Genomic DNA, 26320 nt, shown 5'->3' with positions numbered 1-26320 from the left:
GTCTAAGGCCATTTTGTTGCCAAGAGAATAATAAAGAAGCCATGACCATGGGCTAAGCCAACAATAGTTGTTCTTCAAGAAGCTGTAGGGGAAAAGGTTGGATGACCTTTCAAATTCCTACCTTTCTCTGATGAATACTTTTTGGAGTGGGGTGTTTTGGTTTTTTGTTCCTAAGGGATAATTCAGGGAAAGGTTCCCTGAGGGTAGAAGCTTTCAGAGTTAGCAATGTAATGAATCACAAATGAGTTGTTCAACTGCTGGATATGTGCTGTCCAAATTGATCCAGCCCTTCAGCTCACAGGTTTAGGTACCCCCACCCCTTACCCTTCCCTTCTGCTCTCCAGTTTCACTTTCAGGGATCCACTCTTGGATGTACTCCCTCGTGCTGAGAAAGTTCTCCATGATGACAGAAGGCTGCTCCACATTTATTCCATTTTTCAAGAAAGATGTTACTATTTTCTCTTAATATGGGACCACCTTGGTGCCTCTGTGAAGTGGAGTTATATGGCGACGCTTTCCCCATTTTCTCTCCCATTTTATACATCTGGCAGGATAGGTGCTGATTCCCAGTGCATAGTTGGGGACAGAGCACCTGGAGGGCAAGGGACCTTGTATATCTATTGAGCCACTTAATGCCAGTACTAGGAAAGGAATTCAGGATGCTTGACTTAGGGGTCTATACCTCTAACACTAGTCCATGCTGAGGGCAATCCCTCACTTGGGAGATTCCTCCATGAGTGCATTTGTTTCCCTCAGACTTAAAAGTTGTCATAAATCCTAGAACTACAGAGCATGACCATAGTATTGGCAGCCATGTGTGAGAATGTGTGTGTGCGCGCGTGTGTGTGTATTATAGACCTCAACCCTGTGGAGACTAAGCCTTGCTTGTTGTGGGTGTTACATGGGAACATTTATTCCCACTCCTATTGTTTCTAGGGGGACATGTTTCCATTGAGTAAATCCCTTGTGCTCTCCCTGTCTTTTCCTTCACTGCATTGGAGTGAAGTGGGGGGTGGTCAGTCTGGATGAAGTCACTGAATATGAACACCTCAACTTCTCTTCACTCTCTGGGAACTACCTGGAGAAAGTGAACATTCTCTGCTTCTTCAAGCCTGAAATTTTAAGGGGTAGTGACCCATGTGGCAAAGTTTCCTATCTTCCAGCCATGCCAGGCACCTGCTAGGTGACTTCAGTGGTACCATATTAACAAGCCCACAGACCCAAAGTCATAGTCTCCAGCCAAGACTTTGTTCATCTAACAAATGGTGATATTTTTGCCTCTAGCTGTCTAATTCTTATGCCTCTTAATGGGTTAAAAATTGGGCAGGGAATACTATTTATTGGGTTCCCTAAAACCCCAGCTCCTGGAAGGGCTCCCTGCTTGGCCTCCAACAATGGCCTGGTGTGGATAAAGATCTACTCTTGGTGGGTAGCCAAGGATTCAGGGGAAAGGGTTGGGAATGGGAACACAGATGAACTTCACTGAGAGGCTAATTGGGCAAGGGTGTCTTGTCTACAGTCTGAGTGTCTACAGTCTGAGTGACTCAGGGAACATTCTGACTCACTTGGGGCTTATAAAGAGAAAGGAGGGACCTTCCCAAGAAATCACTCCATCTTCAGGTGACAGTCAAAGTAGTCATGGAACAAACACATTTTCTGCCAGGGCTTCTTTTGGTTCCCACAAACTTTCAAGTTTAAATAACCGTGTGAACAGGGGGCTCTCGATAATTAATAGAATTATTTTCTTCTGAGTACTGAAATCCAGTTCATATCTGACCTCCTCAGCCAAAAGTAATCTCTTGCCTGCAAACTTCTATACCCACTGCCTAGAATTGCATTTGAGACTTTTTATTCCTGCCTGGTTTTATCACTTGCTTATTTGTTGTGGTAGTTGTTTCTGATCTTTGGGCATTTTATCTCAAATCCCATAGATTTTAAGTTTATTAAGTATAAGGACTATGTCTTATACCTCCTTGTATTTTTCCCTACCCTCCAAGAGTCTAGCATAGAATTTACTTGCATTTGGTGGTGTGGAAATAAATGAAGACTAACCAAATAAGGATGAGAAAAGTTTATTCAGAGCTTGCTATATAGCAAGGGAGTCAGCTACCATAACTTGTGTTTTGGCAAAGACTGAAAGGCAGGAAGAGGAGTGGGAAAGATTTATAATGGAAAAGGAGGAGAGATTCAACTGTGCCTTGATTGGAGACTGTTGATATGGGGAAGCTGGTGGTGCACTAACTAGAAGCAAGCATCCCATGGGATTGGTTAGGGGTACATACTTGACTTTCTCTGGTTGGTCAAAGTTGGGAGTGGGGACAAAAATGAGGTAAGCTTTCAGTTATTAATTAAGTCCTGGACATTTTGGGCCAATTGTTACAGGGGTTATTGTTTGGCTTCCTGGATTGTTGCTGGAGATAGTAATCTGACATCCTACAAGTCTGACTTACAGCAGGTTGGCTTTCTGGGCTGGTTACCATAGACAATGGGTTGAATTCCTGGGCTGGTTGCTGTAGCTTGTAGGTCAGAAGTCTATTTTTTATATGATCTGGTTGTTGTCCATTTGTATATTCACTCTCTCTGTAGGCATCAGTAAATATTCGGATTAATTAGTTGATTGCTCTGACTATGGTTTGAAGTATTTCCTTTGAGCTGATAACCTTTATCTTTCCTTTTGCTACTTGATAAACAGTTTATTCAACGAGTATTTTCCATTTGCTTTTTGTAAGAAGATCTTAGGACTAGCACAAGGGAGAAGAAAACGTACTACAGCTTTGTTCCTTGTCTTATTCTTCATCTTGGTGTCTAAAATACCAAGGAAGATAAAGAAGAGTTATGGTCTCCAGTGTTCCAGGCTAGAAATCACTGTAGTGGCCCTTCATCTTATAATGAGGAGACAGAGGCCTAGAGACTCACCCACGGTCATGCTGGTCAGGGAAAAGGTAAAATGATAAGGAAGTCACCCCTAAGAGCAGGTAGATGGTCAGTCTCCAGCTCTGATCTGCCGAGTCTTTGTTCAACATGTTGGAGTGAGAGGCTGGAAGGCCAGTAAAGGTCTTGTATGTTTTTTTCAGAATTGGAAAAAGGTGAAATCCCTGAAAGTAGAGACCTTTGGAAGAGCATATTGTTTTATTTATTTATTTTCATTTTTTATCTTTAAAAAGATTTTATTTATTTGAGAGAAAGTGAGAGAGAGCGGGAGCAGGGGCAGAGGCAAAGGAAGGAGACTCCCTGCTGAGCAGGGGGCCTGACATGGGGCTGGATCCCAGGACCCTGGGATCATGACCTGAGGGGAAGGTGGACACTTAACTGAGTGAGCCACCCAGGCGCCCCTGGAAGAGTGTATTGTTTTAGAAGTCATGGAGCAGCAGAACACCTGCCATGAAGCTTGCTGGGTTCATCACAATGCAGGACATGCTCTATGAGCTTCCCAGGGCTGCCATATAACAAAGTACGACAGACTGGATGCCTTAAACAACAGGAATTTACTCTCAAGGGTCTGGAGACTAGAGATCTGAAATCAAGGTGTCAGCAGCACCACACTCCTTCTGAAACCTCCAGGAGAGAATCCTTCCTTGCGTCTCCTAGCTTCTGTTATTTGTCGGCAACCCTTGGAATTCCTTGGCTTGTAGAGATTGTCATACAATCTCTGTTTCTGTCACCACATGATGTTCTTCCTGCATCTCTATTTGTGTCCAAGTTTTCCTCTTCTTATAAAGATACTATTCACGTTGGATTGAGGGCCCACCCTCCAGCAGTATGACCTCATCTTAACTAATTATATCTGCAAAGACCCTATTTCCAAATAAGGTTTCATTCTGAGGTGTTGGGGGCTAGAATTTCAACACATCTTTTTGGGAGACGTAAGTCAACCCATAACATACGCCATCACGTGGAGCTACTTCCCCTCCATGGATCCCTGAAGTCATGAGCTGCTGGCCCTTCTGTCAGTCCCCAGCCACTGCCAGCACATGGCTCATGACTAAACAGTGCTGCTTCCAGAAGAACCCTGGTGATTAGTAGTGATGCTAACAGGCTGTTCGGAGGGGGGATGAATAAGAAGTTGTCATTTAAAATAGTCACCCAGTTCCTTTGTAAACATGTGTCACACGGTGTTTGGAACCATCATACCCAACCCACTGCTGCACGTTGGTGGGAACTATTAAGTAAATTACACACACATGTCTTTTTTTGGAAGCCCTTTATTCACAATACCCCCCCTCCAAGCCTTATTTCCCCGAGGGAGTGTGCTCATCCACCTTCGTTTTCGTTCGTAAACTTGCCTGTTTCTAACGTTCATGCTCTCCTGAACTTCTTTGCGTCAGCTTGTCACCTCCGTTAGTTATGCCTGACACTTTCTCTCTCTTTACTCTTTCAGGAAGTAACGTTTTTGCTCAGGTAAAAGAGTCATAGGAAGAGTGTTCTGCCTGTTTGATGATTCATTCCTTTGCTTTTTGCCATTTCTCAATGTTAGAGAGGGAAAAAAAACCGTTTTATGACGGGTTTGGTGAATGGGCATGGTCAATGAGGGTGAGTGAATGCTCATAAAACACTCTTCATTTAAAGCAGAAATGATCTTGTTTACCGGTCTTTCTGGTTCTTTTGAGAGGTGGCAGCATGACTCTCAATGACCCTGGAATCCATGAGATTGACTTCCCTGCTTTCAAATGATGTGGCCATCCATTTTGTTTCCTTCTTGTTTTGTTGTGAGTGAATCATGGCAAGATGGATGCCAGATGAGCCCGCCACTCACCTTGGTTATGGATCCAGGCCATAGCCTCAGAGTGTGTCAGAATGGAGATAGATCTAAGCTACTGCAGTCAAACGAGTCCTTCAGAGGGTATTACAGGTACCTCAGAACATGACTGTATTTAGAGTGGGGGTCTTTAAAGATTTAATTAAGTTAAAATGAAGTCAATAAGGTTGGTCCTAATCCAATATGACTGGTGTCCTTATAAGAGGAGGAGATTAGGACAGAGATACACATGGAGGGAAGACCGCATGAGGACACAGGGAGGAGATGGGCATCTACAAGCCAAGAGAGGCCTCAGGAGAAACCAACCCTGCCAACACCTTGACCTTAGACTTCTAGCCTCCATGAGACAGAACCGGGAGACAATACATTTCTGTTATGTAAGCCCCCCAGACCACGCTGCTTTGTTATAGCAGCCCTAGCGGACGGATATAGAGGGGGACAGGTTTAGGCACACAAAGTGAGCCTTTGAAGGTACTATGCCCACCAATGGGGCTCCAGATCCAGGACCCAAAGATCCTTAGCCCTGATCCGGTCCTCATCCCACTTCATGATGTTATATTGCATTTGTTATAGAAAGGACCACAGTAGTCTACTTCATTTACGAATTCAATTTAATTGGCATCTTAATGCTGGTGTCAATTCTTTGCCATTTTCTGCAACACCAAGGGAGATTTTTTTCTAAGCTATTTTTTTTTAAGCTGCAAAGATGACAAATGTTATCAACGATATCCAACCAGATATATTTTCATCCCTTTTCTTCCCGTCAAGATAAGCCAGAAGTATTTGTTGCCAGAAACGGAAAACAGCTTGCTCATCAGCCAGATGATCGCAGTGTTCAAAAGTTCTACTCGTTTGCCATGTGTGAAAAGTTAAGAATTGAAAACAGACGGGCTTACTCTGCTTAAACTGTGGGTTCTGTGAAGCAAGAAAAAAGAGATATTTGGATACTATAAGAGTTGTGGAGAAGGTTTTCAATGGCATAGTGAGGGAGGTCTTTTCAAATTGCTCTGAGGTGGGACCCCTTGGTTGCTTTGATGGTGGATATGGCTATTCATCAACTGGATGAAAGATGAGTCTAAAATCACCAACCACGGCAAGCTACCTTTGTGTTCTAGAACAAATCCCAATGTCCTACATAATCGTGGCTCTTGGGACTACTACTCTGTTGTCTGAAACAGAATCTTCCAGGCATTTCAGTTAGACTTCTTTCTAATTATCTTGATGGAGATATCTCCTCGAGTTCTTAGTAGAAGTATAGAGTAGAGCCGGGGCTTCATTAGAAACAGCCTTCAGATGACAGGTTTGCAGTGTTCCATTACTTTTCCACTCATGAGGAAGTAAGGGGTATTTGTTTCATTTTTGTGAGATTGAGTTAAATTGCCCAGTTATCAACCCCTTATTATATTATAAGGCTTTGTGTTTGCTGAGTGATTTCTGATCATTTTTTTTAGTCTGTCTTGGTAACGGCTTAAGAGACTTTTTAACAATCAAGAGAGCCATTTTAAGAACTAGAAATGCAGGTCTACAGAGGTCAAATGATTAACTCAAACTGACCAAAGGAAAAAAACAAAAACAAAAACAAAAGAAAACCCCTGAAGAAAAATCAGAGTTCACACTTAGGGCTCTAATTACCGTTCTGTAGGTTTCTGGAAGCTCGGCACAATCACATTCTGCTCTATTTATGTCCTCTGAAGTTATTTGCATTTCAACATTTAGATTTCCTCCTGAACTTGATTCTCAAGGTCTTGGAAGTTGAATTGAACTCAAGGATGTGGCTACCTAAGAGAGGAAAACAAAAAGCAAAAAACAACACCTGCCCTCATTCTCCTTTGTGAAGGCTAGCTCAAAACGGGGGTGGGGGGGCAAAAATCAGTGAGTTCTCACGGAAGGACAATGTTGCATTGAGCTCTACTTCCTATCAGTAAATTCAGGACTGCCAAGTTGTCAGGGTGGGTGTTTTGAGCAGCGGGGAACCCTGGTCGGCTGGAGGTGAGAGAATGAAGAGGAGGAGGGGGAGGGCAGAAGAGAGAAACCCTCAGGTGCACACAAAACGCGCTGCTCTGTCTACTTTCTCCCTCCTCATCTGAGTCAGCTCCATCTTGCCCCACCCACTGCTGGCCTTTCTGGGGGTCTCAGGTTTTGAGTTGACTGGGCGCTCAGCAGTAGGTCGCAGCTCTTCTTCAGATGAAAGGACAAATCAGAAGGTACCTATTACAAGGCTGTGAGCAGAGAGACAATGGCCTGGCTGCTGACACCCTCCCACTAACTTGGGTTTTAATGGTGGGTTTAATTTCCTCGTGCTGGCTGAAAGAAAGGGAAAAAAGTGAGCGGACAGGGCCAGGCTGTGGGTAATGGCAGTGGTGGGGAAGCGACAGCTGTTGTATTCATGGTTAATCAGGTGTGTCTGTCTTTGTGTGGCATCTGTCTGCTACTGTTGCCGGGCCACATGTGAATAAGGGACAGAGGGGAAGGGGCCATTCATGTTCAAAGCCAACAGCATTGACCTCTGCTTCGTGCTCCTCGGGGTAGGCGAGCTTGTCTATTTAACTTTCCCCATTATCGGAAGCTGTAATTCTACTCGATGAGCCCACCCTCACCATTTTGGCCTGACAGACGCAAGCTGCATCCAGAATGCCATAAATCTGCCTGGAGTGGGACGACTCTTCCCTCCTCCCGCGCTTTTCCTCTGGGATTCCGTTGGATTTGTCAGACCCGAGAAAACCGGGAAGAGAGAGAGAAAAATGAGAACTGAGAGCAGCTTGGTGCACCTTCCATCTTAAACTGGCCTACCCACCCAATGTGTACTTTCTCTCAGGAGCGGTAGGAGCTGGAGGGCTCCCCCGTGTCCCAACCAGAACCCCCTTTTGCTTCCAGATCTGTTTGCCTCATGAGTCCCCCCACAGGCGTGGTGTTTGGGTCAGACTTCAGTGAACTCCCCCCTCCGGCTTTCCTCAGGGGATCCATGCTGCCCCGCTCTGTCCCATGTACAGGGAGCCGATGGGCAAGTGCAGAGGCCTTCCAGCCCTTCTGGGAGCCAGCTCTGCACCATACAGACCCCTAGCCAGGCTCTGCCGGGCAGGACTCTTCTCTGGCACGCGGAGAAACAGCTGAAATGCAAATGGCGCCCATTCCCCGCATCCCAGTGCACGAGATCCTATGAAGGCTTAGTGTCTACGAGTTCGAAGGTCTTCTCCAGCGAGAGGCTTCAAACGGAGCACCTCCTACCGGTGGTTTTGGGGGGCTCTATCTCACCCGCTTGGAGGTGCTTTGTTTCTAGCCCTTCTGCTGCGGGGCCAGCCCTTCTGCTTCTTGGGGTCATGAGCGTCATCAGCATGTTCAAGACCAAGGAGCGCTGGCTCAAATTTTGACTTTCCTTAAAAATCAGCCATCACAGACCTTGTCAAAAGAGCTTGCCACTTGCAAGTCTATTTTGGTTTAAGCCACTTTTCAATATAGGCACTAATATTTATCCCATCGTGTTCATTCTTCTTGTGGGGAGGCTGGATTTCAGCTCTATTGACACTGTGCTTTCGGTGTGTGTGTGTACATGTGTATACATGTATATACACACACATACGTTTTAAAAATATATATCTTTATATATCATCTATCTATCATCTATCTCTTTTTAAAATCAAAATTGTTACCTTCGCAGAGTGTGGGTTATCATGAGCACAGCTGAGTTTGCTCTAGAAGCCTGGGTTGATTGTCATGGCTGTATTATTGAGCTGCAGCTTTGGGGTCAGGAAGCTTCTGTTTTGCTGATGCTGAAGGATTTTGGAAAACCATCCCACTGCCCTCTTCCCTCTGATAACTCCCAGATCTCCACATTTCAGTGAAGTCCGTAGGCACATCTGAAGCTTGTGATAAAAGCCTAGTACTCTGCTAGGCTCTTTGAGGCTCATCTTGTGAGAGGCCAAGGATTGTAACAGTGAAGCAAGCAAGAACAAAGTAGGGCTGGAAAATTTTCTTAATAACTTAAAAAATATACCAAAGCCTAATTTACATACAGGAAAGTGCAGAAATCCTAATTGTACAGCTCTATGAATTCTCACAAAGTAAACATACTCATGTAACTACCACCCAGATGAAGAAACAGTATTACTGCCACTGACAGCTTCTTAAATTTCTACCTATGTGGGAACCCCATTACAGCCAAAACCATTCTTCTGCAACACAGTTTGGGACTGAGATTTAGTCTTGATTATGTGGCTATAGCAGGCCAGAGATGGGAAGTTTCCCATTAGCTGGAAGGGATTTGCTCATGGCAGGATTTTAATGCGACCTGGGCTGGCCTTCTAAGGTTGGACATTAGGGGGTCCAGATGGGCCAGATGTGTGGTGCTCTTGGCTTCAGGGGAGGACATAGGCGATTTTAGCATCCTTCTTTAAAACATTGTGATCAAATATACACAATATAAAATTTACCATTTTAAGCAGAGAGGTTTATAACCAATCTCCCGCACTCTTTTCATCTTGCAAATTGAAACTCTGTATCCATTAACAATGACACGCCCCTCTTCCCTCCCTCCATCTCCTGGGAAGCACCATTCTACTTTCTGTCTCTATGAATTTTACTGCTCTAACGATCTCACAGGAGTGGAATTATACAGTATCTGTCCTCCTGTGACTGGTTTATTTTGCTGAACACAATGTCCTGAAGGTTCATCCATATTGTAGCATGTGACAGAATTTCCCTGCTTTTTAAGGTCAAGTAATATTGTATATGTTGAGTAATAATGTATATACCACATTTTGTTTATCCAATCATCTGTCAATGAGCGCTTGAGTTGTTTCTGTCTTTTGGCTATTGTGAAAAGTGTTAGATCCCATCGTAATTCCTTCTTTAATTTTTTTGAGGAAACACCATCTTATTTCTCATAGTGTCCCACCATTCTGGTGTCCTTTTTACCTGGTCTGTTCCCTGCTGACTAGCCTCCCAGATGGCATTCGCAGGAGCCAGATGTGTGGAGATTGAAGTAGTCATCATCATTAGGATGGAGATCCGGACTCGCTGTGTGCCTGCCTAGAGAATTTAGACCAAATGACTCAGTTGGGCTGGAGGTAAGGCAATCATGGTAGGTACTTGAAGACTCCAGTAAAGAGAGTGGGATTTGCACAAAGACAAAGAATTTCTGCTTTAATTTGGGGGGAACGGGGAGGGGCCCAGGAAGTTCTTGATTGCTAGGTATTCTGAGGCCTAATTCCTGTTCAGCGTATCACCTCCAAATCTTCTTTGGGGTTTTAGGTGTGAGTGTTGGAATATTTATAGAACAGGTAATGAAGAAGAGGAAGGGAAATGGTGGACAACAAAATAATTGTGGAAGCCGTACACTTTTTGCCTGATGGATCGTAGGGATAAGGTGTTCCTTGAATAAAAAGGTGCTTCTTAGAAATACAAGTGCTGTGGTGTAAGTTTAGTGCTGGCTCCTAATGTCAGAAACCCCCGTATATTGAATATTCGGAGGCTTCTTCAAACAATTGTTAAGTATTTTGGTTTTCTAAATCTTGACACGTAATTGTTGGTATCCATCTGGAGGACACAATTTGTGGGTCACCAGGGGAAGGGCTTTCAAGACTGTAGATTTGGGGGACTCGTTATCACTGTTAGAAGAATACCCTGTTTCTTTCAAATCCCTTAGCTTTGGCCTCCTCCCATTTCATCATGAAAAGAACTTCAGTCATAGTCCACATTTTTTCTTAATTTTATAATATACGGCTATCACCAAAAGTTTAAAGGAAACAAAATATACCCTATCCCCAAGGGTAACTGTTTTATTTAATGGTTTGTGTTCTTTTCTTCCGGAATGTTCTGTATACATTAGGCACATACATATATACACACAAATGCTTAAGGTACACAGTTTAGTTTCTACTACTTAGAACTTAAACACTACTATTTCATACAAACATATAGATAATACATTTATGCAACTCTTTACCATTATAAACTGTTTTCATATAGTGTTGAACCTCACCAATATTATTTAAAGTTGTTATTATTCTCATTTAACAGAAAAGAGGCTGAAGAGATTAAGACACTTGTCCAAATTTATACTACCTGTTGGAAATGGGAATTGGGACAAGAATCCAGGTCTTTGAAGTAAGCTTTGTCTACCCATCTTTCTTCTCTGTCATAAGATCTGTAGTGATTAGTGGAGTCCAGATACCACCTTGCAGAAAGATTCAGAGAAGCTACCCACACACCACCTTCATAAAACTTATTAATCTTGATCTCTCCGTGGTATCAATTTATAAAACACTTTATCTTATACTTGTGGGTCCACTGAACTCATTTAAATATAAATAAGATAAAATAAGAATTGAGGTTATCAGACGAGGCGTAACTCCAATAGAATCTTAGAGAAGACAACTGTTGGCCAGGAACATATTTTTAGTATTCATGGATATGTTGGCACCAGCTTATTTATAAAGTTGCTTTGATAACGTACGTGGCTTGAACTTTTTTGTAGGGATTTGTAAGAAGGAAAATGGGGTGATCTTGTTCAGCTGAGTTTTAGGTCAAATGGCAAAGAGCTCATGATCTGCCTCTTTGATAGAGGACAATAACTATTTCTCTCCTGCTGACTTCTTTCTTTTTAGGTATGTATGTTAATGAGGAACCGTTTACCTAAGGATATGTTCCCTTATCAAGTACAAGGTGAGAATGTGGCCATAGATGTTGAATGGTGACAGAAGTGCTTCTGGGATTTTGGAGGTGAATTCTCTTAACTCTTTTATTTCAAATAGCTGTACGGGGAATTGTTGATAGTTCATGCTTCATTTCCTTTTGTTATAAAATTTTCATAGTTTGCAAAACTAAAAGTTATGAGCTTTGTGTCCTTTGTTTGGTACTCCCTATGAGAAAGGTTAAGATAGCGAAAAAAGATTCAGTAATGGCCTTGTTGGTGGAGAATAATGCTACTGGTAATGGATAAATAGGAAGGGGGAGGAAAGAGATTTAATACTTCAGTCCTGTACTGTTTAGGACTAGATTCAGCTTTATAGGGGGCCAGAAATGTAAGAGTGGCATAAAAAAAAAGATAAAAGTTAATTTCTCTCTCACATAAAAGATGTTCAGAGTTGGCAGTCCAGGACTGGTCTGGATCCTCTATGAGGTTTTTAGATACGAAGTTTCCCTGTAGTTCATTCGTCTGTCATTCTTAGGATGCAGCTTTTGTCTTTATGGTTTTTATGATCCAAGATGGTTGCTAGGGCTCCAGCCATCATATCTGTGTTCCTTTTAAAGAGGAGAAACTTCCCCAAAATTCTATGTAATATTTCTGCTTATATTTCATTATCTGAAACCTAGTCATATGTTCACACTTCACTGCAAGGCAGGCTGAGGAATATAGCATTTATTATGGATGGCAATAAAAGGGGATAGAAATTGAGGTTCTGTTATTAAAAAGGGAAGAAATAGATATTGAGAGGAAAATAACATTCTTTGACACAGTCCACCCATTTTGCTCCCCAAATGCCCATGCATACCTTTCTTCCACCTGGACTGTGCTTATAATAACTGGAGCTTCAGAGACGTCTTGGACCAAGATGTAAACCCAGGAATGAAAGCCATACACAGCAATAGCCTTGAGCAATGAGACTCGAGGCACATGAGTCCCTGGCGCCTTGGGGCTGTGGACAGACTACCTCTAGACTTTGGTGTGAAAAAGAAGTACACATCAGTTTTCATTAAGCCCTTTTTGTTAGGGTATGGATGGAAGCAGCTGAGCTTGATCTTAACTGATACAAGTATAATATGAACTTATAAAATAGCTTTCCTTTTCAGATTTTATCTATTCCTGCCAGTGTAGGTGGACTAACCATCCACTCATCCATCCTAGCCTACTATGTAGCAGCACCAGGTATACAACAATGGCTGAGACATTAGCCACGGGAGCTCACATTCCAGTGACAGACACACAAACCAATGCCCTAAAGGGACTCCAGTTGCTTTAGTAGAAATCTTTATAGAGTGGAGCCCAGAGAGACATCTACAATATTCTCTGTTGCCATCTTTAGACTGAAAAAACAAAAAACAAAAAACCCAAAAAACCTTTGTAAGCAAACATGGAGTATTGACCATAGCATATTTCTCTTCATTATTAACTAACAATTATTATCATATTAATCACTTAGAATTATTTCTCAGATACACAAAATTTGTGGGATTTTTTTTTTCCTACATTGGAAGGATGATGTTATCAAATTAAACATTAATTTTTTGTCAAGAAGCTTTCGGTATAATTGGAGCAGAATATTTTTGCATGAAACTAAAGATAGATTGGCTACTTGTAATGTGCTCAAGAGGTTTTCAAGTGCATTTTCACCAGAAGAAAGTTACGTTTCATGTTAGTTTTGAGAAGGCGCTGAATCCTTACTTTGCTTACCACCATTGGCATCACAACAACCATCACAGCATCTAAGTGTTCCAAACGGTCACGGTCTTATTTGATTTTCTGCAGCAACTGCCATTTTACAGGCTAGGAGACTGAAGTTGACAGAATCTAGGCAACCTGGCCGAGGTCACGCCCCTGGCAAACAGCAGGGGCAGGATTTGAATTCAGGTCTGGGACTCTTTGTTGGTATTCCCTCCGTGTGCTAATAACAACCTCACCCTGGAGACTTAGCCAGGAAACAGCAGAAGGAGGTAGAAGGTTAGCAGGAGCTGAAGAGGGAGAAAAGGTTAAGGTCTTCTGGAGTTTTCCTGCTCAGCTTGAAAAACATGGCGGCAGTTATCAGGTAACTGAAGTGTCAACGTGAGGCTGTCCGAGGGGCTGGATGAATTTGGTCCCGTTGGCCAATTTGTGGCTAAGGGAGCTGCAGGATCGTGGTCCCCAGGTGAAGAAACTCTCCGGCTGCCATGGGAGTTCCTCTTTAGAAGCAGCCCCACTAACATGCAAAATCAATGTCACTGGAGTTTTCACTTATGTTCCTGCCTCCGACACCGTTTGATCCTTACATGAAAGAGACATTTGTCATCTGACAGGACGAAGACTGGGAAGCAGTGTGGAAGGCTTCCCCCAGCTTTGTGGCACCAATGTCTGCACTCTCTGCTTCCCTGGTGTGTTTTCATTGCAAAGTCTAGGTCACCTCGGGGGTCTCCCTTGTCCTTTGGCTTTCGTGAATTATTGCTTATGCTCCTGATGAGCTTGAAGAGCAAACCTTCATCATATCCCCCACATGGGCAGGGAGGAATGTTAGTCCTCCTTGGCTTCTGTTTTACCTCTAGCCTCCTCCCTTTTATTTTTCTTTCTCTTGATTTTTGTTCTTCTTCCTGCAGTGACTACCCACTCCCCTTGTAACTGTCCCTCCACTTTCCTGGTACGCCGCCCCTCTATCCTGACCACCACTCCGGCTCAAAGTTCACACCTTCCCAATACAGAAATGGTGAGCCAGACGCAAAAGCTGTTCAGTGGTCCTCTGTACAACTCTTCTTAATTAATTCTAAATTCTCTGGATTTTCAGTGTCGTAACCCCTGATCTCGGTTCGACTGCCCAGATGGTTGGAAAGAAATAGCCCAAGCCCTTATATTCTCAGTGACCAAAGAAAATTTGGTGTTGGCTAGCGGTGTATGCACCTTTGATTCTCTTTCGTTTCCAATTCTGTGACATACTTCTTCCAGAGACCAATGTCTGTCACTCATAGAAGCTTAGCTGACAGGTGACTTATAAAACGTGCATTTGATATAATAGATCCTAGAGGTCCTATCTCATAGACACTTGGAAAGTGTTGTCTTTTAATTGTTTGTTGAGAAGGTAGGAGTGTTGTTATAGTATCTATCACACTGGGAGGCACAGTCAAGAAATCTTTTAGTAAAAATGCAATAGCCTCTACCTTCCATTGGCCCTCCCTTTGGAGGTTTTTTAAAAAATGCCCCCCTCTTCTCATGGCTCTAGGAATTTCTTAAATCAATATGGGGATGAGCCTGTGCCCTGGAGAATCTCCTCAAATCACACTCCTGGTGTTGAAAATACATTTTTTTACATAACATTTTGAACAATATCCTATTAAAAAATGGTGGATGTTCATTTTTAGGGAATTTGGAAGTATATAAAGCAACAAAAAATAGTAATGGTCCGTAATGATGATAAAGTTGTCATGTTTTATCGTTTCTTTTGTTTAGAGGGTAACGGAGCCTTTGTTGGGTATTACACAATTGTTATTGTCATTGGAGAGTATGGAATTTGGGTGAGCGTGTTTCAAGAAAGAGAGAGGTGCCTTGATTCCCATTCAAGTGCTGGAATCTTCCATGAGTCAGTTAACAGTAGCAGTTATTCTTTATGCTTGGTGGTCTGACATCAACAATTCCAGCAGTAGGCATCTTAGGGTGTCTGAGAAGTCAGTGTTCTCACTCATGGTGTCCACACTGCATGCGAGAAGGAATGTGTTAATTAAGAAGAGTTGAAATATCAAAGTTTTGAATAATTTGCTTTGTTGATAAATTATAATGCGTGCCAGAGAGAGGCCCCATAAGGGTGCTGTTTTTAGGTTCTTGCATTCTGATATAGTTTCTCGAGTGGGAGGAAAATGGCGGGGACACATCTGGCCCTTGAGCATGCACATGGGGCCATGTTGGCGCAAACATCATCTGGGTTATGAGCTGGGTCAGAAGAAACATAGAGGTTTGCTGTGACAGGTCGTGCCTCCACTGCTCACGCCTTCAGAGGACGCGGTTGGTTTCCATTGGAGAGAGACCCACTAGACCACTCCAGTTACTGGTGAGGAGGGAGAAAGGATAGTGGTAGCGTATGGGGTCTATAGACTTTAATCCCACTGTAATAATCGGAGTTTCGGAGGTGGATATTCCAGTGAGATTATTATTTTGTTTATAAATGCCACATAAAGGGAACCCACATAAGCTATATTCAGACATTGGTTATTGATGGAATCAGAAATTTTCAGCATGAAAACAGAGAAGAAAGGCCTCCTTCAGAGAAAATGGGTAAAATCTGCCCTTTTGGTGCACATAGCCATTTCTGACAGGAGGCAAAAGGCTGGCATTTTTTTTTCCCCCTCTGGCATCAGCCACATTCAGCAGAAAGGGTCACCCTAGCAGATTCTTCTCCTCACGCCATAACGTTCAATTGATTTGCCCTCTGGCTTTCTGAGTCTTACAGAATCAACCCCTCCGTAGATTTTTTTTTGTGGAGAATCACTACAGTAGAAGTAGAACTGGGCCCCTTGAACTTAACTTGAGGACTTTCAAGCTTGACCCTTCCACAGTTTATCTGAACGCAAGAGAACCTGATAGTCCTGCGACTGTGCCATTTGAGGACACTGAGGCGGCCCAGGTGTCGGGAGGGGGGAAGAAATCATGGCTTTTGGTTTGACCTCAAGATCTTTCTCAGCTTTCTTTCCACAGGCCCAGGTAGCTGTTATTCCATTTCAAACTCTCTCTTGCAGTTTGTTTGTCAACCTGGAGGAAGAAAGTTGAAGGTCTTACACGTGGGCCTCTATTTTTATATAATATTTATTTTTGCGTGATGACATGAGGAGGTATTAAATCAGGCTAAGGTCACAGGCTTTCACGTAGAAGGCTGAGCTGGAAGGAAATCCCTCTTGAGCATCGGCTCTGTGCTAGCAGCTATGAACATGAAGTTGTGAATCCAAGTAAGACCCCTGACCCACAGGGCAAAGGATGGGGGGCCTAGTGGTGCTCTGAGAGCAACACGCAGCATTTGCATGGAACAGAGGTTGCAAAGCTGCTGTTTTAAGGTGTAAGGAGCAGAGAAGGCCTCCCAGTCCCTGAGCCAACGGGGATTCATTGCATGCACACGCAAGGAAGCAAGCAAGCGGGGGACACCGCCTCTGCAGCCTGTAACTGAGGCCAGGTGGGGAAAATGACGCCTCCTTTCATTCTAAAGGGCCTTGACTAGACAAGTGGGGCAGTGCCTCTCCTTCCCTGCTTCACCTGCCACTACCTACTTCGACCCTTCCTGCCTCTTGTTTTGCACCTCACGATTTTTGCTTCCATGTGCTTTCTGGGCTACACAGTGTGGAGGTTCCCTCGTGGCAGTTTTCCTGCCCTGTCTCGTCAGAGGCCACTGGGCAGTTCTCATTTGGCTCTGGTACTGCTCGTCACATCAGAGGAGGGGTGGAGGCAGGACCCTGCTAGACGCTGGTGACCTTTGAATGAGGAGTTCCCAGAGGTGAGCCCATTCCTCAGAGGAAGGCTGTGGGCCTTTGGAAAGAGGAGACCTTTGTGCTGGGCCCTTGTGTTTGCTGAACTCCTTTACATAACAGAGAGAGGAAGATTAGACTTTCTGGGCCAAATTCTAGAGAGGCACAGAGGCTGGGTGCTGGGTCTGAGGAAGACAGGAAAAGGGGGTCCCCCTCTTCTCCCAAGATTGTGGGGTTGCCACGAGGAACTTGAGAATACATATCATGGATTCTTAATATATGCCCGAGGCAAATCTTTCCTCTTGCTCCCCGGCCTCTAGTCCTTATTAATGATTTTTGTAGGAGTGGTGTTGGACACAAGCCGGGGAGCCCCGGTAGGATGCAGCTCGGAAACAGTCTGTGAAGGTGTGCGGACCAGAAGCAGAGGCTGAAATTGCAGGAAAGACTTTGGACGTTCAGTAGGCTGGACTGGGGGGCTTAGAGGTGGCCCGTATCTCTGAGGGACGGAGAGGTCTTACTTCATTTATAGATGTCATATCAAAGGCAGTGTCTGGGTTATAAAGATGGGGTCAGACACCAGAGGCACAGTGCACATGAATGTTTGGTCCAAATGGCCGAGTGGGAAGAAAAGCCAGGAGGCCAGAGGAGAGGGGCAAAGATGGTGCCACCACAGAGCACAGACAGGTATTGCCAAGAGGGTCCCAGAGCTGCAGGCATGTGGGTCGGGGCCTTTTGTATAGGGATGGCCCGGCCACTGGGTGGAAGGCATTGTTTAGGGACACTTGCATGATTGAGAAAGGGAAGCTGGGATGGTGGAGAGAGCCTCAGACACCCCATCGAAACACCTGTCCCTTCCTAGCAGAGCCCGATCTGGTAAATGTGACCAAATGCCTACGAAAAACCACTTCGCAAGCCCGCTCTCCCTCCTTTCTCTCTTCTGGCTCAGTGTCTCTGCTTCCCCCTTCCCCTGGACCCTCTGGGAAACGCAGACCCATCATCCGAGAAGGCTTTGTTAGAACCCCACCTGGATCCACCCCATGAAGACCAGTGAATGAGGACGAGGAAGTGCGCGGCTGAGCGGATTTCTGAGACCACATCGGTGTTGGTCACCTGCCTCCTTTGGCTGTAATAGGAGTCATGCAGCTTAAAAACTCTGACTGCTGATTTGAAAATTTACCCCATGCAGTGACTGATAATAGAAGCTTTCAGGGATGAATAAAAAAAAAAAAAAAAAAAGAGGGGGAGGGGATGGCAAAGGGAAACGTATGTGGAGAGAGGTTCAGAGGCTGCCAGGGAGGGCGATTAAACCCGCAACAGTTCACCCGCACCCGAGTGGTGCCCAGATGTCCACACTTTCCGTGTCGGTGGCCCAGGTGGGGAAACAGAGGCCCGGGGAAGGAGACGAGGCTTGCAAGCTCGCGAGTCCTCCTTGCTGTCATTATTTAAAGACCGGCAGGGACCAGGTCACCACTGGTGGCTTCTTTCGAACCAACCGTTCGCGGAAAAAGGAGGCCTGGCCATTCCTGAGGATTTCATGGGTCTCTTGCTGCAGTTCCATTTCCTTCTGCACTTGTAGTGGTCCTTTGGCCATTCCTAGGAAGATGCTGCTGAGGATAACTGGCCGCTTTGAAAGCTGAATAAGGCACAAGTTTAAAAAAAAAAAAAAAAAAGATACTCTGTGCGACAGGGGCATGCTCTTGCCTCGGTGTTCCTGGCTAGCTTTTACAGCTGGGTCTCTCTCTCTCTCTCTCCCTTGGTGCCTTTCATCAGATTCGAGCCCTTTTCTAGGTCCTTGGCTTTATTAGAGGTTTTCTTTGGGGCTGCTCAGTGGTTCAGATTTTAATAGAAGGCTGTTAGATGGGACTTAACTTCATTTCTGGTGAGCTTGAGGCTGTGGTCAGGGCCATGGCCTGTCCTGTTTATTGTTGTCAAGGAAGGAAGGAAGGAGAGAAGGAAGGAAGGAAGGAAGAAGGGAGGGAAGGAAGGAAGGAAGGAAGGAAGGAAGGAAGGAAGAAGGGAGGGAAGGAAGGAAGGAAGGAAGGAAGGAAGGAAGGAAGGAAGGCAGGAAGGAAGGATGGAAGGAAGGAAGGAAGAAGGGAGGGAAGGAAGGAAGGAAGGAAGGAAGGAAGGAAGGAAGGAAGGAAGGAAGGAAGGAAGGAAGGAAGGAAGGAACTTACACCAAGTATCATGCATCACGGATTCTTAGAGAAGCCATCTTCAGAGTCAGCCCTGACTTTAGCAGATGGAAGAGCATTTGTAATCTAGATGAGTGACTTCTAAAACACAGCTGTAGTCAAAACACTGGGCAAACTTTAGTCAATACTGATGCCTAGGTCTCATTCCCAGAGATTCGGATTCAATTGGTATATTAGTTTCCTAAGGCGGCCATAACAAAAGTACCACAGACTGGGGGTGCTCACACAAGGCTGGTATGTCTCACAGATCTGCAGGCTAGAAGCCAGAGATCGAGGTGTGGGCGGTTGGGTTTCTTCTGAAGCCTCTCTTCTTGGTTTGTGGATGGCAGGCTGCTTCCTGTGTCCTCCTATGATCTCCCTTCTGGACTTGTCTGTGTCCTGATCTCCTCTTCTCATAAGGACACCAGTCATATTGGATTCGGTCCCACCCTAATGACCTCATTTTCCCTTAATTACCTCTTGAAAGACCCCAACGCAAATGCAGTCACAGTCTGAAGTACTGGGAGTTAGAATTTTAGGGATGATTCAGTGCAGCTCATAACGATTGGCCCGAGTGGAGCGTAGGCACCAGAACTTTTTAAAGGTTCCCCTGAAGAATTGCAGCTGAGGTCAAGAGTCCCGGTTTCCGACGGATCCTTCCTAGCATCCAGGAACAGCTGTTTGGAATATAATCCCTGGACAGGAGAACGTTTTACATTGTCAAATTGTTGGGGACATGTGTGGGAAAAGGCTGCTGAAAAGCAGAGCAATATGACGAGCTTTTGATACCAATCTGGGGTGGGGGGCATGGAGACAGATGCTTTGCGACAAAGGTCCTTCCCACCGGCCTGGGGAGGGGGAGCTCTGATGTCACACAGTGGGGTCCAGCACGCAGGGTTCTTTCTACACTCGGGGAGAGCAGCCTGTGAGGAGAGTCAGCTCCTTATACTCCACTGCTGGATTTTGCAAGCCTTGTGATCTGCGGTTTGGTTTCCTGAACTGACCTACTGCCTAGGCAGGGAGTGCCCCGTGCAGGCAGCTGGTCTCAGCTCTTGGGCGAGGACAACGCTACAACCTTACATAACCCTGCCTTTGAGCTCTTGGAAAGAAAAGACTTGCCTCATGTGAAGGCGCTCAATGAGAGGTGAACAGTTGATGGGAGGATGGGGCTCCGTTCCCAGGCGGACTTGGAGTGAGTGGTGACTGGTGTGTGGGGGCTGAGCATCGTGGAGAGGCAGCGTGCTCATCCTGACTCATCGCCGGCTCACCCAGCTCACGACAGGCCCCCGCTGATGTCACCAGAGTTCATCCCGCGGCAAGGATTCTGTTTCTATGTTGGTGTTGCCCTGCCAGCTCAGTTTCGGCATTTTAAAGGATTGCTATTTTTTCTTTTAAGAATCCTTTTGTGAATCTTTTGTCTTTGTTTCTGTCTGATGGTTGTCTGGCATCTCCTTTTATTCCCTGGCCAGTTATTCACAAGTTAGAGGAAGGATTCTTCCACCTCAGTTCCCATATGCATCAGAAGGCACTCAAGTTCCCCTTTTGACTTTCTTTGTCCTTAGTTTCCTCACCGAGGGGGGTAAACTTGACTGCTACCCCATTCTCCAGCTTCAAAAGAAAGCATGTCAGGCACTGGGGTAAGGGCTTTACTTACTTCCACCGGCTTTACTTCTCACGTGGGACCGATGCAATCATCGATAATAATCGATGATTATTATCCCCATTTTACAGATGTGGAATCAAGGCGTGGAGTGGTGAGGAGCTGCCTGGGAATATCCCCTGGTGGTAGAGTTGGATTCAAGTCTATGGCGTTCTGACTCCAAATCTTATTCCTAGCCATTGTGTGTGGTGAGCCATGTTGACATGTCACTACCGATCTCATCCAAGCATGTGGCTTCAAAATCCATCTATGGGGTGGGGGGTGCCTGGGTGGCTCAGTCGGTTAAGCGTCTGCCTTCCGCTCATAATCCCAGGGTCCTGGGATCAAGCCCTGCATCAGGCTCCCTGCTCGGCGGGGCGTCTGCTTCTCCCTCTCCCTCTGCCACTCTCCCCCCACTCTCTTCTCTCTTAAATACACAAATCTTAAAACAATAAAAATCCATCAATGTGGTGAGGGAACCTGAAATTTACATCCTAACTTAGACCCCTTTCCTGAGCTCCAGACTCGGGTATCCAGCTGCCTACGGCATCATCACTTGGACTTCTACCGGGCGCCTCAAACCGAACTCTCCCCACACAGAGCTCCAGTTATTTAGGCCGGAATGTGGGAATCACCTGGACTCCTCACTTTCCTTCACAGCCCACAGGCAAGGGATCGGCCAATCCCATGGGACTAGCAGTACCCAGAAGCCAACCGCTTCTTCCCACCTCTGCCCCTCCGGCCCTCCCACCATCTTGTCTGAAAGAAGCCATCAGAGTGAGTCAGCCTATGTTACTCTCTTGCTCAAAATTCCCTGATGCCCTCCAGTCTTGCTCAGAGGGTGTCGGTTATTAAATTATTGCTACTCGACTCTAAATCCTTCCTTCCATGCTGGATTTTAAGCTGCTGGGGCTGGGCCCCCTGAAAACCACCTTTCTCCTGGGTCCGCCGCCTCCCTGTTGAGGTCGGCCAGTAGGGGGCGCTGGAGGGAGGCTGCGCCCCTGGAGGAGCCAGAGGGGGTTCACTTTTTCCTGTTTTGTTTTCTGCAGGGTTTCCTGTCAGGCTGCAACCCGCTGAGTGGCACCCTGGCCCCGCTGCCTCAGCCTGGCAGCGGCAGCTCCTTCCTGTAGACACAGTTAAATCCACTTGGCAACTTGAACCCACGCTCAAGAGCCAATCTCACTGGCCTTCCTCTGGGATGCCGGAACCAGCTGCCATTGTCCCCTCTTCAGGGGTCTGGGCTGTTACCCTGTGAGACCCTCGTCTGAGTTCTGAATTTTAATAACTCATCCTTCACTCCCCCAGCCTTAGGGGTGGAGCCAGCTTCCTTCATTTGCTCTCTTTTACCCTGTCTGTGACCTGGTTAATGACTTTATTTCTAATTAACATTTCTTTATATTAAATTAGCTCTGTGGAAATAACTGGTGTGGCCTCTTTCTCCCGACCGGGCCCTACTGATACATTGAGTCAAAGCCAAAGTCCTTCACGGGGCTTGTAAGTTCTCCCATGAGCTGGCTTCCTGCCACCCCTCCTGTCTCAGCTCCTACCACCTTGCTCGGCTTTGCTCCTGCTTTCCCAGGCCCTCTGGCCCCTTGCAGCTATGTGAACACACTAACCCCTCTCCCGCCTCAGGGTATCCCCCCTTTCTGCTGCCTTGGCCTGGAAATCTCTCCCTACCATTCCGCATGGCTTCTCCTTTACCTCCTTAAGATCTCTGAGATGTCCCCTCTTCAGTGAGCCCTTCCCTAACCATCCTACGTGATCCACATTCCCCAGCCCTGGGTGGTTCCTATCCTTATTGATCTGCCTGGTTTTCTCCCAAGCACCTGTGACCATCTGACAGTTTGTATATTTACACATTTATTTGTTAATTGCCTTCCGGACAGAATATAAGATCCAAGAGGGCAGAAACTTTTCCTATTCTAACGATTGCTATCTTCCAGACTTTATTTTATTTATTTATTTAAAAGATTTACTTATTTATTTTAGAGAGAGAGTGTGTGTGCATGAGCGAGTGCATGAGGGGGAGGGCAGAGGGAGAGGGACAAGCAGGCTCCCCGCTGAGCAAGGAGCCCAATGTCATGGAGCTTGATCTCATGACCTTGAGACCTGAGCGGGTATTAAGAGTTGGATATGCCACGAATGAGCCACACAGGTGCTCCTGCTATCTTCCAGACTTTAGAACACCTGCTTCACACATAGTGAATGCTTGATAAATATTTGTTGAATGAATAAATGAATTGGAGTTCTCGACTCTCAGGACTAAGGTGCCCCAAGCCCAGGTGGTGCTGTTCTCATGCATCAGGGAAGATCCTAAAGAGGATGCTGGCTTTGTAGGAAAACAAATACAGGTGCTTTCTCCACAGACAAGTGAGTTGGGGAGGGGGGCAGGTTGGTAATGTCAGCACTCCAGCGTGCATGGGCTTGGGATGTACTTTTGAAAAGCGAATTGTATTTTTTCTCTTGTTTCTCCCAATTGCTATTGCTAGCCCAGGGGGCAGGGGCGGGAAAGCTGTAACAAAACTTAGAAGCTCCCGAGACTAAACATTACCCTCAATTTCCACTCGGACTGGCTTTTGAGCTGATGGACATTGGCGGACTGCCTTTCTAGAATACTATCCTAAGAACTTTTTTTTTAAAAGATTTTATTTCTTTATTTGAGAGAGAGAGAGCACGAGCAGGAGGAGGGGCAGAGGGAGAGGGAGAGAGAGAATCCTCCAGCAGACTCCCCGCTGAGCAAGGAGCCCGACATGGGGCTCGATCCCGGGACCCCAAGATCGAAGGCAGAGGCTTAACTGACTGAACCACCCATGCGCCCCTTTCCTGAGAACTTTATGGAACATTGTAAGTTGTTATTGGCTTCCTTTGAGCTTAGTTCATAATGAATGAGCCTAGGAATGTTAGTTGTTGTCATCTGTGTATAGACTATGTCTGTGAGGGTGGGTCAGCTCTGTGGATTGCCACACTTTACTTCAAAGATGGGGTCTGGGTCCCTAATCCAGGAAGGCTAACCACATTTGCAGACCAAGAAGAGGCAAGAGAATTTCTTCAGGAGTTAGTGGAGACCCAGCTTCCGAGGGTGGAAGGTCGAGCCGATCCCATATCCAGCACAGTACAGGTTACACCCTGCCCCATTGGATGGTGGGTAAGCTCCCTGGATTACAATGGCAGCTGCTGGGTTCTCGCTGCTGTGATTCATCTGTTCAGTCTTGTTTGCCTTGGATTTCAGCCACCCGTGTTTCAGAAGGTGCTGAGCTGGCCACTGTTCTTGGCCCCAGAACACAGGTGTGACTGGTGCCATGTTAAATGGTAGTGGCAATTATGGTTGCTGATTTGAAAGGAAGCTGAACACGCTGGCTTTCATCAGGTCAGCTTTGCTTGGCCCCATGCAACTTTCCACTTGGGCAAATGAGCTCTGAATTCTTGATTCAGCCAGACTCCTTCAAGGTGTTATGTTTCTGGGTTCGGATAACTAAACAAGACAACTCTGTGAAGCTGCGTACTATCTACAATGTCCTTGCACTTGGTGTCTCTGAAGAGGGGTTGTTAAAGCACATAGAACCCCTCGCCTCAAGGGTTTAGATTTTGTTCAGTTCTGGCTCCAGATTTTGCTCCGTTTAGCACCACCACAGCCTTTGTTTACTGTGCCATATTGGCAACAAAAAATCTGAGTTATATTTTCACTTTTGAAATGTAGGATGCATGGCGGTAGGAAGTAATTAACAAGCACTTCAGAATATGTAGCACTGTGCTGAGTACTACAAGGGGTACAAAACCAGAGACTTGGTTACTGTCCTGAGGAGGCTCCAAAACTGGTAGGGAAATGGGTGGTACACACACTTATAGACACAATAAAACAAAAATATACTTAAGCATGAAAATACTCATATAGACAGGAGTGCTATAGACACTAGAGAAAGAATAGGTAATCGTGGACCTGTGTTTGCTGGAGAAGGCGTTATTAGAATTTGAAGTGGCCTTGCGCAAAGAGCGTGGATTCAGATTGACAGGGAGAAGGAGAAAGGAGCCTAAGGCCAGGGGTAGCCTGAGCAGGGGCTTAGTGGCACGAATATGTGTGGCATCCATGGTATTTTGCAAGTGGATGAGCTCTCTCCAAGGGAGTTATTAGAAAGGAAGATGAGCAGATGGGAAAGGACAGAGCATTGGAGGACACCCAATCTGGTTGGGTAGACAGGATACGTGCATAAAAAAAGATAAGTCGGACTGTGCAATTTAAAATATTAAAGGAAGATTCAAAGGGGAAAAGATAAGAAATACTTGACAACTGGACCTGAATAAGAGGTACAGACAGGCGTGCTTTGGGACTTCAGGGGAGGGAGGAAACACTCAGGGCAGGCTTTGTAGAAGAGAGTGGAAGGGGACTAGGTCTTAGGAAGGGGGGAGGCAGGAGAAAAAGGTGGATGGTGGATGAAGGGGGGCTCCAAGGCAAAGCTGAGTCCAGAAGGTCTCCAGCTACTTGGTGAAGAAGGAGATGAGTATTTGGCCAGGACCGGGGTCCTTAGACAAGCAAGAAGGTCTTGTAATTGTTATACTGGGGAAAGAAGCCAGGGAGCGGATGAAGGACAGACACCGGGACGACCAAGCACTTGCCAGGGCCAGGCTGTATTTGGATGGTGTGAGCCTGTGGTGGGCCAGGTCTGGGGGTTATGGGCCCTTCTCCGGTTGTGTTTTGGGATTCAAGAGGTCAGGATTGGGAGTAGGTGGGGCTGACCTGAGGGGAGGGTTTGAGAGACTCAAATCTCAGTTGCTAAAGAAAGCAGCATTTTTTCAGCTGAGTACAAAGTTTAGTGAGCCTGGTGGTGGTGGTGGGATTCCGGGGAATGGGAAGAGACCAGTGTGGAGGCAGAGGCAGCCTCGTGCTGATGAGGTCCTGGGGAGACCTTGCTGGCCAACATGGCAATGAGCTGAGAGGAAAAAGAAGGGAACCTGGAAGAGGATTCTTTTTTTTTTTTTTAATTTATTTCTATTTTTATTTTTTTTAGTATTTTTTTTAAATTTTATTATGTTATGTTAGTCGCCATACAATACATCATCATTAGTTTTTGATGTGCTGATCCACGATCCATTGTTTTCATAAAACACCCAGTGCTCCACGCAGGACATGCGCTCCTTAACACCCGTCACCGGGCTAACCCTTCCCCTCTCCCCCCTCCCCTCTAAAATCCTGTTTGTGTTTCAGAGTCCAGAGTGTCCCATGGTTCGTCTCCCCCTCCGATTCCCCCCCTTCATGTTTCCCTTCCTTCTCCTAATGTCCTCCACGCTGTTCCTTATGTTCCAGAAATAAGTGAAACCATGTGATAATTGACCTTCTCTGCTTGACTTATTTCACTTAGCATCATCTCCTCCAGTTCCATCCATGTTGATGTAAAAGTTCGGTATTCATCCTTTCTGATGGCTGAGTCATATTCCATTGTATATACGGACCACATCTTCTTTATCCATTCATCTGTTGAAGGGCATCTTGTCTCTTTCCACAGTTTGGCTATTGCGGACACTGCTGCTATGAACATCGGGGTGCATATGGCCCTTCTTTTCACTACATCTGTGTCTTTCGGGTAAATACCCGGTAGTGCAATTGCTGGGTCGTAGGGTTAGCTCTATTTTTAA

General features: G+C 45.6%; 1 long non-coding RNA gene across 1 annotated transcript; it reads left to right on the top strand.

Annotated features, from left to right (window-relative positions):
• The first annotated feature begins 10781 nt into the window (after window positions 1-10781).
• LOC112838394 (uncharacterized) lies at window positions 10782-22113 on the top strand. The gene is made up of 4 exons (XR_003211973.2): window positions 10782-10858; window positions 11359-11473; window positions 21353-21469; window positions 21742-22113. It is a non-coding gene; the product is annotated as an uncharacterized lncRNA (long non-coding RNA).
• Window positions 22114-26320: the final 4207 nt, after the last annotated feature.

The sequence above is a fragment of the Callorhinus ursinus genome, unplaced genomic scaffold (assembly GCF_003265705.2).
Source record: "Callorhinus ursinus isolate GAN/ISIS: 27379988/994484 unplaced genomic scaffold, GSC_fseal_2.0 scaffold26, whole genome shotgun sequence".
In the NCBI taxonomy this organism is placed as follows: Eukaryota; Metazoa; Chordata; class Mammalia; order Carnivora; family Otariidae; genus Callorhinus; species Callorhinus ursinus.
Note: the sequence above shows the minus strand (reverse complement) of the source record. Positions and strands in the feature narration are given on the sequence as shown.